We start from the raw sequence: 12,616 nt of genomic DNA, 5'->3' as shown, positions 1-12,616 counted from the left end.
TAATTTTATTTATTTATTTATTTTGCTTTTGATAGTGTTCTCTGAAATTTATAGGAATCATTTCTTGCCATAAATATAATTTGAAAATAGTATAGCTTGACCTCTATTAATATAAATATACTCTGGTGGAAAAAAGCTATCTTTTTCAGATCAGCAAAAATAATATAAAGAATAAATATTTTACCCCAGAACTTAAAGTATTGTAATTAAAAAAAAGATATTATTATTTTCAATTTAATTAGCAAACATAATCAAGATAGAAGTCTAGAAAAGGAATGCAAAATTTATTGACTAGATTTTCTCTCAAATAATTACATATTTCAAGTTAATGTAGATGTTTAAATCATTAAGGCTTTTTTTTCCCCATGAAGATTCTGGGAATATAAAAATCTTACCTGAACATTAAAAAATACTGGCTTTATGTAAGTTTTACATAAATAAAATAATAACACTTTAGGGAACAGTACAAAGCAGAATCAAAATAAATGGAAAAAGTAACTATGTGCCTCTGAATAGGATGATTCAAATTTTAAAATAAGTTATAGATTTAGGGAAATTCAATTCACAGCCTCAATTTGGGGAGTGGGTTAGGGACTTGACAAATTATAAAACTGATATGCAAGCGTAAATGTTTATGAAAGATTAATTTTTTTTGAGAAAAGTAACAGTTTAGGGAGGTTACCAACATGATACAAAAGGTACTACAAAACAACTATAATTAAAACAGTCTGGTTCTGGCACAGAACGAGACAAAAAGTGTTTAGAGAATATGGAGTCAAGAAATCGATTTAAGTACATAAAGTTTTGTGTCTGTTATATATGATATTTAATAATTACATAAATGATTTAATACTTAATAGTATTGGAAGACCTTATTATATATGTGGAAATGTAAAATTAGGTTCTAGTATCATACCATTCATATTCACATAAATAAACACTAAATGCATTGCAAAATTATAGAAATACTAGAAGAAAACAGAGAAAAACATATAAATTTTAGAGTCAGGATTTTTTTCTTAATTATAAATAAAAGCAGCTTGCCATGAAGTAAAAAGTCTGATGGAACTAATTTATAACTTTAAAGAACAAACACATAAAAATTGTATACAGAAGTGAATTGTATCTGAGGCCAGGCTCCATGCTAATAATTTTATAAATGTCAACTCATTAACCTCTGAGTAAACATTGCTTTTTTCACATTTTATTGAGGAGAAAATGAAGGATTAGAATGTTTAAGTAGCCTGCCCCCACAAACAGTGATAATAAGTAATGGAGTGGCAGTTCGTCTCCTGTGATTCTGGAGTCTGGGCTATTGAACACAGCACAAGGAACAAAACCAAGATAAATATATATTTAGGCACTGTATGCATTTGCAGTTAAATTTATTCTGTAAAGAAAAGTTGGCAGTCACATAGGATATATTTCAAAATGTATCTTGAACTTTTACTTCTCATGTATTCAATATAGTAGTTTTAAAGAATCTGAGGCCGCTTTATATTGAGATCATGTTTGATGCAATTTGTTGGAATATATCTCACAGTTAAATAGAATATAACTTAGTTTTATTTCCTTGAATAGACCAATATACTCTTTGACAGGTAGTGTAAAACAAACCCTTTTTACAAGAAGCCTTTTACCCCCTACCCCCAACCCCCACATATTGGTCTATTTGATAGGGAGGAAAAATAGAAATGTCTAGTGATAGACCATTTCCATCCCTGTTTCCTCCTCTATACTAAACCTGAATAGTGCTTTCTAAATGCTTAACTCTGCATATTTCTACATTGAAATGATTACCTTCCATTTTGGAAGATTGCATTGTTCAAAATAATAATACTAATAACAAAAAAAGATGACATGCAATTGTCCCTAAATCCATGCCAGTCAATAACTCAGCATTCACTTTCAGATAGATAGTCTAATAAAATTATAAGGAATTTCTTTTCCTTTTTCCAAGGCCTTTTATAAGCTGGCCTGAAACAAATTTATTAACTTCATTTGCCATTATTCTTCATGATGCCACCTTAGTTCTAGTCAAATTTCATTAATAAACATCAAAACCTTCACTCATTTTTATATCCTACTCTGGAGGATCTTTTCCTCAAATGTCCTAAATTTTAAATCTGTCCTTTTTCAAGATGTTGTCTAAGTTTTGCCTTGTAATGAAATGTATTTCAATACTTCGGAAATATTTTTTTCTTCCTTTTAAGTTCCATAGCCTTTTATATGTCTTGTCTCCCCGCTTCGCATTGTAAATATCTTATAAACTGGATCCCTGTCTAATTCAGCTTTGTCTTCTCCAAAGCAATTAGCACGGTGCCTCATGCACAGTAGGCCTTTAATATCTGTTTTTTGATTAGTGAATGAATTAATTTTTCAGGGCTTCCATGACTTACTTTGCAAGCAATACATTATAAAATAGTTCTTACAATTTTCAAGTGAAATATAACAATTAAAAATATGTATTTTCCGTTGAGACTTTATTCTGTCCATTATATGTCCACATACAGATCTTGATTCAGGGAAATCTGTGGGATTGCATACATGTACATAAGTATAAGAGAATTTTTTTTTCAGAAAGCAGAACCAACAGCATCAAGAAAGGTAAATGCAGATGCAAGAACTCAGTGGCCGTCAGGGAGTTCTCTACAGGCAACACCTACAGCAGCATTCAAAAGTGCTTTGGAGGCTCAGAGTGGCTATTCTGCTGAATAACTGAATATTCTCAGAGCCAAGATTCGTGACCTTGAGCACAGCAGATCTTTTCTGCTGAATATGGTCTTATTCCAAGACAAGTTAAATTATTCTTCCCAGTCGCCAAGAAAACCTCAAAACTTTCAAACCATTTTGCCCTAAGAGATGCCTCAAATCTGTTAAGGCTGCCCACAGCACCAAGAGGCCACAGAATGCAGGGGAATTGCTGGGAAGCATAAAACTTTCCATTTTGTACAGAATTCTGATGTCTCTGGGTTGTATGCCAAATATAAAAAGAACTCTGACCTAAGGTAGCAACGGCGGAAGGGCTTCTTCTGTGCCTTCCTTGAATCTGAGCTAGATGGGGAATAAAGGATTTGTTTCACTGAAGAGAATCATACGTATTGCCAGAGCCACGGACGTTCAATCTTGACCCACCTGCCTACTCTTCCATTTTCTCTCATTCCAGCTTCCAAAGAGCCTGCTTTTTAATTAGTCCAACATATAACAGCAAATGAGGGAAATAGGGAAGAAACCCTTTGTCATCACATTGAAATACATGTAAAGAAAACACAAGGAAAATGTATTAAAGGCTTTGTGAAGAGGCTTTTAGTCAACATTTAGTGTGTTTAAAATCCTGAGCCAATTGTTTATTAAGGCAAAGCAGCAAGGGAAGCAAAAACCATTTCTTTGTGCATTTGTCTATTAGAAGAAGGAAAAGCAGCTTAGACACTTAAAATTTCAGCCTGCAGTGTACAGATATGTCAACTTGCTATAGAAAGATGAGCCTATCCAAAAAGTTACTGATGGATGGGGTGTCTACTCTTCTCATAAATTGTTTCAGGACTAGCTCTTGCTCTGTGTCTTTATTTCTTTATCTGTTTATTTTATCCCAGGACTTTCTTCAGTAACCTTCTCTTTAGAATATAGTATCAACTGTTGCCTTCTTTGAATGTTTACATAAGGTTTCATTAGAAATACTTAAAGCATATATATTTGTATAGTGAGTTTTAAAGATTGGCTACAATTTTAAATTTAGAAACACTGGAAAACAATTAAATTTAGCTAATTAGAGATCTCTCTGTATTTGGGAAAATGTGATTGTCTAAGTCAGTAGCAAGATACAATCCTGTATTACTCTCAGATGATATTTCCTTTGGAAAGGCGGTATGTAATATCAGCATAGGTATTCAGTCATGTGGGATTGAGTATTCATTGTGTGGTTTTATGTAAATATTGGCCCTTACAAGGAAGACTGTGACTTAAAATCAGATGCTTGCAAAGGTCAGTCTGATAATATAACATCTAAGCATATATTAATTGGGAAAGTGAAGAAGGAAATGAAAGTAAGTGTTTCTCCTTTATAAGAGAAAATATGCCAGTCTCCCGATAAGTTATACAAGCAATATGCAAATTTAAGGTAAAATTATACATACATCATATCTAAAGTATAATTTTAGCTTCAAGAACCATAAGGTTTTGTGATATTATTACACTAATTTTATGCAGTTATAGAGCCACAGATATTCCACATTGAATGCCTAGGTCGTACCTCCCTAAACTCTGGATTTTTACCATTTCCACATATTAGAAATCACCTGAGAAGCTTCTGAAAATCCCAGTGCCCAAGGAATATGGTGACAATTAAAAGAGAACATTGAGGCGGGGCCTGGACCAAGGCATTACTATTTTTTAATGCTCTTTAGTTGGTATTGTTTTGATGTTAATTTGGCAACCTTTATGAATACTGGGTATTTTATGTCATCACCTTAGCCTGATATACCTGGTAATTGTTAGCATTTGCTAATAATTAACTTCTTGTCAAGATTGTGACATGTATTTAATATAATTTTTATTATAAATGATATAATAGAGTCTATTCCTATTGTGGGCAATACTATCAAAATAAAATCTATTATGTGTTTTTAAGTAGAAATACTTGAGTCAAAGACTTATAATAATAATAATATATAAAAAGAGACTGCAAAAAACAAATTTTGATGATGAGAAGCTTAACATAATTAGTGCAAATATGGTGAGGTAGTTGGGATGATTACTTCACATTGATATTGTAAGTGAGAAAAATAATAGTAATATTGTCTTGATATAAAATTTATGAAGCTATAATTTTATATATTTTCTCTAGGAGTTATAAAATTAGGTATCTAGGAAAGGGATCAAATTAGGATGAAATGTCATGATGAGAAAATAGACTGTTGTGCATTTTTACAGAATGAATTTTTCCATCCTGAAACTGTGAAGATGTCCATTTAAACCTATCCAAAATAGCATTAGAAATGCAGAAAAGTGTCTGGGCACGGTGGTTGTAATCTCAGCACTTTTGGAGGCCAAGGCAGGCAGATCACTTGAGGTCAGGAGTTTGAGACCAGCTGGCCAACATGGTGAGACCCTGTCTCTACTAAAAATACAAAAATTAGTCAAGCGTGTTGGTGGGCATCTGTATCCCAGCTACTCCAGAGCCTGAGGCAGGAGAATCTCTTGAACCCAGGAAGTGGATGTTGTAGTGAGCTGAGATTATGCCACTGTACTCCAGCCTGGGTAATAGAGCAAGACTCTGCCTTAAAAATAAATAAATAAATAAAAATAAATGCATAAAAGTATGATAGGGAATAGGATTTAGGGTCATAAATCCAAATTATACTCCAAGGCATTCATAAGCTGAGTGGTTTTTGCCAAGTCTGTTAACTTCTCTGGACCTTCATTGTCTTATGCATAAAATGGAAAGGTTGAATAACATTTGTGTTTTCCAAAGTTTGGGTGGTAACATTAGTGGATTGTGAAATCAATTTAGAAGAATTTCTATTTCTATCAAAAGTAGAAGAGTGTATTGAGGGTAGAAAGCTTAGGTATTGTCTATGTGTCCTGGGTAACTGGGAAGAAATTTGTGAAAGCCCTTGAATAGAAGACCTCTTTACCTTGTATAGTTTTGTGAATTGTTGTTAGGGAAGGAGTATAGTGTGGGGAATGGAGGAGGAGGCAAATGGGGTACAAAATATATCAAATATTCTGTCCATAGACTGTCAAGGAAAATGATATTTAAAAGGAAAAATAATTTGTTTTAATATGGATTTGGTTTGCCCACAAGTAGAAAAGAAAACAACAACAAAAAAAAGCAATTACAGCCTGTGAATGTGGAATGTGTCCTATCCATGAGACCGGAGAACCCTCATTCTGAGAAGTGAATGGATGTATTGTGAATTGTAGCCACATATTCAAGAAGTGATATTATTCAGTTGGGCCTGAAAGTTCTCTAACCAATGAAATTGCTTCCAAACTAAATAGTGAGAATGTGCTTTGCTTTTTGATTGCTTCTGTTACAATTTGTCTATTTTATTGTGTAATTTGTGCTATTTGTTGGGATATGAGTTCTTTCCGTGGAGAATAAAATGAGAGAAGACCCATTACTTTACTAAAAATCAAATACAAAAACTGCAAAACATTGAATTGTAAGCTAAACTGGTCACTGGAAATAACTAGAAACTAAAAAATAATAATATGTAAGCAAGAGATCTACCCTAATATTATTAAAGCAGAACTGTGGGTAGGAGGGCTGGAAATATGCTCTTGTAGAATGTTTTCCTGGTGATTCTGATGATCATCTCTGTTTTGAGTCAACTGATCTAGAGACCAAGTTTCTCATCCCAACTTCACCTGTGCACCAGAGAAAATCTCATAAACTTTATGGATCCCCTCCTTCTAACTATAAAGTTTATGATTCTGTGTTTTGCTTAGATCTCTGACAAAGATTCACAATTTAAATAAAGCTTGGCACAATTCTCTGAAATTTATTATTTACCTTGGATCCTAAGATCTAAATTTCTATCAAAGGTAAAACTAAAAAAGACATGATAATAATTTCATCATCCTAAGAAGGATATTTTAAAATTCTAGGTCTAAATACTAACTTGTTGACCTGCCAGGTGCTAATGAATAATTAGGCTGTCTCCTCACAACCATTCCCTTGCATGTCCCTGCTTTATAATCTTGTCCCCTCCTCCCTATTCCATCCACAAAGACTGATCTGGGAATTGGCTTGTAACACAAGTGGAGCCATCCAAGTTTTCTGATTTGGGGGAATTCAATACTTGAAAAGAATTACTTTGAGTTCACTGGAGCTGAATTGTATGAGTGGTACAAGCCTAGATGAGACCAAGAACTGTGGGTTCAAGAGTTTGGGTTTACTCAGAGTATCTTCCTCTCCAAGAATGGGTGGTTTAGCAATTCCTTCTATTCTGTGAGTCACCTCAAGTCTTTCTCATAAATTGTGTGTGTTTGCACTTAATATGGAACTCTATTGAACTTGGGACAAGAATAAAGCCCTAAGGAATCCATCTTATATAATGAACTGACTTCTCTCCTATGCATCTAGAATGGTGCTGGTTTTATACTACCCTTGAGATAACTGAGAAAACAGTACTCAAATCAGATAAGGAATATGGAATGAATAATGCTGAGCTAGAGAATGTTAATTAATTATGTTTTCAATACAGCTATGATAGATGAGATAATGTGAGGTTATGGAAGACCCAGAATATAATTAATAACAATAGTTTCCTATCTTTATATTAAAGATCCTAATTTAAAAAAATCTGAAAATGCAGCATAACAGAGTATCTATGTTCATTATGTTGAAGGAAAGTCAGACTTAGCTATATTTACTGCTCTTGGACACATAGCAGCAACTATAAGGTGAGGAAGTGAACTTAGGTCTTCTAATTTCAAATTATGGACTCTGTCCCTAGGAAAACACTAGTCAGTATTGACTGATCCTTCTACACTTTTATTGGAGAAATATGTATAATCTCAAATTAAGACTTACAGTATGTAATATTAGCTTTCTCTTAAAATATTTTATTTTTCTATGCATATATATGTGTTTATATGAAGAAGTACTTTAAATTTGGGGACAAATAATCAAAATCAATCTGTAACACTCTAGCAAATCTGTTGAAGGTGTTCTTTTCTGGGCTGTGGAAGAAAGGTGATTAGGAATAGAAAATTTACATCTAGTAGGATGTGAATTGCCTTTCCATATTCCGTCGTCTTTCTGAATTTGTAAGTCCTCATAGAAAAGAGGAGAGCTAGCTCTAGAAGCATAAAGAGGTAGGGGTTGCTATGGGAAGTTCCTTTTTAAAGCAGCAGGCATCAGAAATGTTTAAAGACATTTTAACTCTAGCGTGTTGCCTGATTTTGACAGCAGGAAAGCAACTGAGTTTGGCACAGAGTTGGGCTTCAATAAGTGTTTATTGAATGAATCAGTGAAACAGTGGCTCAATAAATCAAGAATGTTATAGAACCAAAGAGTTTTAGAATTGAAAGAAACACTGGAGATCACTTAGTCTGGCTGTGTCACTTTGCCAAAAAGGAAAATGAGGCCCAGTGAGGCTCAGTAGGGTGGTCAAGGGCAGAGCTGAAAAGTGTCCAAAAAGAAACCAGTGTTCCACTCTCATAATTCTTAGCCTGAGACATTTCCCTGAACAAATTTAAAAAAATAAATTAACAAGCATTTTATAAAATTATTTTTCAAGTCACTCAGGCACAAACTTTAAAAGAATAAATTATCAATAGAAACATGTACTGTTTTCTTTCTTTTTTCTATTTACAATACTTCCATGTCATTCTTATGTCATGAACTTTAAATAACCAAGTGCTCCTAGAATTACATGATTTTCTGGTTAATAAAACATTTGATTAAAAAGCTGGTTTTTTAAAACTGCTGGGGTAGTGTTTTTAAATGTAGTGGTTACTTTAATAATAATGATTATAACATCTAACAATGATTGTCCACCATGTGTTGAATGGAAATTTTTCTCATAAATTTGTTGATTAGAACCTTCTGAAAGAAAAGAATTTAAGTAGCATTCATTGTAAATGGAAACTCCCCAAACTAGCCAGTTATTGTCCTCAGCATTTACTAGAGGACAGAAACACTGACCCTTCAACTACTCCTAACTCCCCATTTCCCACCTTCCTTATCTACCTAAGAAGTGAGGGAGATAAGCAAAGAATCTTTAAGGCATAGGCCCTGTGAAAACATATTGTTAATAAAGAGGTATTTTTTTTTAACCCAAGGTAATTGAGGGAAAGAACTATCACAGACTCACATGTAGAGCTTGTGTATGCCTGCAAAAAATTAAAGCTGGTGTTCTGCATTCCCATTTGCGTGCATCAGACTTGCTGGCCTGCCCCATACCTTTGTGAGGAGGAAAGAGGACTGGCAGCGTAGAAAGAGGGGACAAGAATTTAATCTGTACTCTCAACATTTGGTGGAGCCAGAATGCCCATAGGCATGGGTAAAGGAGGTATTCCTTTGAGGCTTTGGCTTGAGCCAGCTAGCCAGTATTACTCACAAGAAGTCCACCTGCTGGGCCAGGGGATTATAATAGTCAGATGCTGTGGGATGTTATGCGAAGGTTAGAGCTAGGAGATGAGCTGAGGGATGAGCCAGATGAATTTCTCCTTCTCATGTTGTTGACTGCTGTTGGGAGGTCACACGGAGCACTCATGAGTCTTCCACATGACAGGTATCAGAGGTCAGTAAGGGTGAACCAGAGGAGCAGGTAAAGCCCACAGAAGAGGACTACATGAATAACTACTGCTCTTTTTTCTTCCCCGCTTCAGCTCCATCCCAATAAACTGGAAGGGACAGGTCTTGAGGAGGGGTGATGGTGAGGTACCTAGATATATATATATATTTATCTTCTTCCTTCACTTCAACTCAAAATTATGACATGACTAACTTATAAATTACCCCAAACTTTTAATAACCAAAAGTGACCACAAGTTCAATGATTCTACCCAAGATATTAAGAGATGGGGAAAAGAAGTAACTTAATGTTTAAAAGCAGTAGATATATACTGCTTTTAAAAGAAATATAATACATATACTGCTTTTAAAAGAAATATAATATATATATATATATATATTTTTTTTTCTATTTATGTCCCACAAATATATCCCGTGGATTGACAGTCTTTAAAAAACTTATTATACATACATTGTTTAATCCTTACAACTACCCTATAAAATAGATCCTAGTATTATTGTCTTCATTTACTGATAAGAAAACTGAGACTTTAAGGTGATTATTTACCCATGTGCTCACAATATGAGTGGGATTTGAACCCAGGTGTGTATGACTTCATGGCCCATACTCATATGATCTATAACTTCACAAGTGTTGGACTCACTGCTATCACTTGCATGCCTACCCAGAGTTTATATTCCACACAACAGCCAGACTTACCTTTTTTGGATGTAAATAAAACCATGTCACTCCCCAAACTACAAAACTCTAGTAAGCTTCCAGTTGTGCATGGAATAAAATCAAAAAGTTTGACCAAAATTTAGAAGGACTTACATGACATAGCCCCATCCCACGGCTTTGATTTCATTGTATTCCCACATTGCACCAGGTCACCGTGCTCAGTGCTCACCGGATTATTTTCTATTCTTTCTATTCTGTGTTCAGATCTTCCCACAAGTGGTTCCTCAGCATTCAGGTCTCAATTTAATTGTCATTGTCTCATAAAGCTTTCTCAATAATCTAAATCAACTTCCCTTTTCGAGTTACTGCCACTCTCACTGCCCTCTAGATTTGCTTGCTCGGTATCACAAATAACTCACTTACACTTTCCTCACTTATGGTGATCTCTTCATCACTGGTTTGATGCGAGTAGAGTCTCTGAGAATTTTATTTGCTGTTGTATTTATAATATCTAGAGTAGTGCCTCCCAATGGGAATCTAATATATAATTGTAAAATGAACAATAACCTTCTCAGTGATAATTTTAGTATTAGGGGATTTGCATGTGTTACCTTTGGATTCAATGATTTTTCTGTGTTATAATCAAACATATGCCATAGGTTTTTATTATCCCTTCTTTTTTACTTCTAGTTAAAGAATGGTATTCAACAATTCACGTGTTCCTATTTCTTACTGATTTTAGTGTATACTGACTTACTTCTTTGCATTATTTTAATAACAGGTTAGCATTCCCTCTGGAAAAAAAAAAAAAAAAAAAAAAAAAAAACCTTGGTCAAGCCTTCTATGAAGCAGAGGAATGGAGTTACAAAAGTACATTTCTTCCCATCCAGCATAATTCATCATTACATTGATCACATATGTATTACCCTCTCCTCTACTTAAGATGCTGGGATATCAAGATAATATTAGTTTTTTCTTTATTTTAAAAAACTGCCATTGTTTGTTTTAAAACATAGGAGACTTTGAGTTAGCAGTATATATTAGAATCTTCCATTTCTAAGTGTTACAAACTTTAAAATGTTCCAAGTTCAAATAACTATAGTAAGTGGAAATGTGACAGCCCAGGCCCATTAGTTTTCATGGAATCAAGTTACATCCAGAATGCATGATAGTATTCAGTTGCAGCAGTATATGAACAAATAAATTTCTAGAGAGAACCATAAATGCAGTTGCATGAAACTTGTTAAGTATATTCACTAATGATGATGACTTGTTAGACTATACCAGGAATTATACACCCTTTACATTTATCCAGAAGAGTGCACTAAGTTTACAAACCCATGGAGAATTTTACTGTAATACTGCTTAAAGGTGAAACATGTTGAGAATAAAAATTCAGAGATTACTTCCAATGGTTTAAAGCCTGGACTCTCTGCTGGGGTATATATTAAATGGATATTTGACACATCTACACACCGATCAGAGCTCTCTGATTCTATTCTACCCACCCCCCCACCAGGCTTTTTATTTCCAATGAAAATATGCAAAATAATTCATCTGGATGTTTATTCTTTAAGAACAGTGCCATGATATCAATATATTTTGCCTTTAATACTTATTTCAGATACGAGAGACGCAAAAATGTCTTTATATTTCTTAAAAGATATTCTAAATTGCAGCAGTAAGAATCTGTTAATAACAAGAAGACTTTCATACTTTAATGTACAGTAGAATCACCTTGGGGATCCGGTTACAATACAAAGTTGGCATCAGTAAGTTGGGGCGGGGGGTTTCTTGAAATTCTAAATTTCTCACAAGCTTTAAGTGATACTGATGATACTGTCCTTCAGACCACACTTTGAGTAGGAGGTATTGAGAGAATTATTTTGTTAAAGCAATTTCACTTTCACCAGCTCTTTCCTCTTCCCTGTGAAATTTCTCCTTTCCTCTGCTGTTACCTTCCAAGATGCTATCATTTGCATATATTAAAAATATATTATATAATTGAGAGCAATATACAAGATGGCCACAATATTTGAATAAATTAAATTATAGATTTTTAGAGTTAGAGACCACCCCAGTCTGATTCTAGGGAGAAAGAAGCTATTGGCTATTCTTTGGGATTTGTTTAAATAGAGAAATTGCTCAGAATATATTGCCTTGACCAAGCTGGTAATAAGATGATTTCATACTTAAATTTATTTACTTCATCTCTATTTCATAAATGAGTACTGTTTATAAATACAAAATACCTATACATCTCCTTGAATATAATTGTATTATTATAATTTACTTCTTTATTAAGTCATCATTAATTGGCACCTAGAAAATTTTAAATTTCTTGCAGAGAATATTTATAAAGTCTGTATTCATGAAGCTACTTTTAATTTTGATTGCGTTAATGATTTTCTTCAGGTTAAAAAATGCTGGCATCTAGTTATTATAGATTACCTTGTTGGGACTTGAATCTGAGTCAGGCCCAGAAATTGAAATGTTGCACACCTAATGACTGGCCAGGATAATTTGTTCATTACTTTCCCTGTGTGTCTCATTTTATGTGTAGAACTGACTAGTCAGTCCAGCCAGGCACAGAATGGCCTGTTTGGTTCCCAGCACTTTGGTGATTTTAATAAATGCAAATCAGTTGCACAATGGGATTGGAAAATTATTGTACTAGAGTTTTGGAACAT

At 34.0% G+C, this 12,616-nt stretch overlaps 1 protein-coding gene across 24 annotated transcripts in view; it reads left to right on the top strand.

Annotated features, from left to right (window-relative positions):
* NRXN1 (neurexin 1) overlaps positions 1–12,616 on the top strand; it is a 1,142,110-nt gene that overhangs the window by 394,185 nt on the left and 735,309 nt on the right. The window lies entirely within an intron of this gene.

Source organism: Aotus nancymaae, unplaced genomic scaffold (assembly GCF_030222135.1).
Source record: "Aotus nancymaae isolate 86718 unplaced genomic scaffold, 86718_ANA_hifiasm-v0.15.2.pri h1tg000057l, whole genome shotgun sequence".
Taxonomy (NCBI): domain Eukaryota; kingdom Metazoa; phylum Chordata; class Mammalia; order Primates; family Aotidae; genus Aotus; species Aotus nancymaae.
This window is presented reverse-complemented; position numbering and strand designations above follow the sequence as displayed.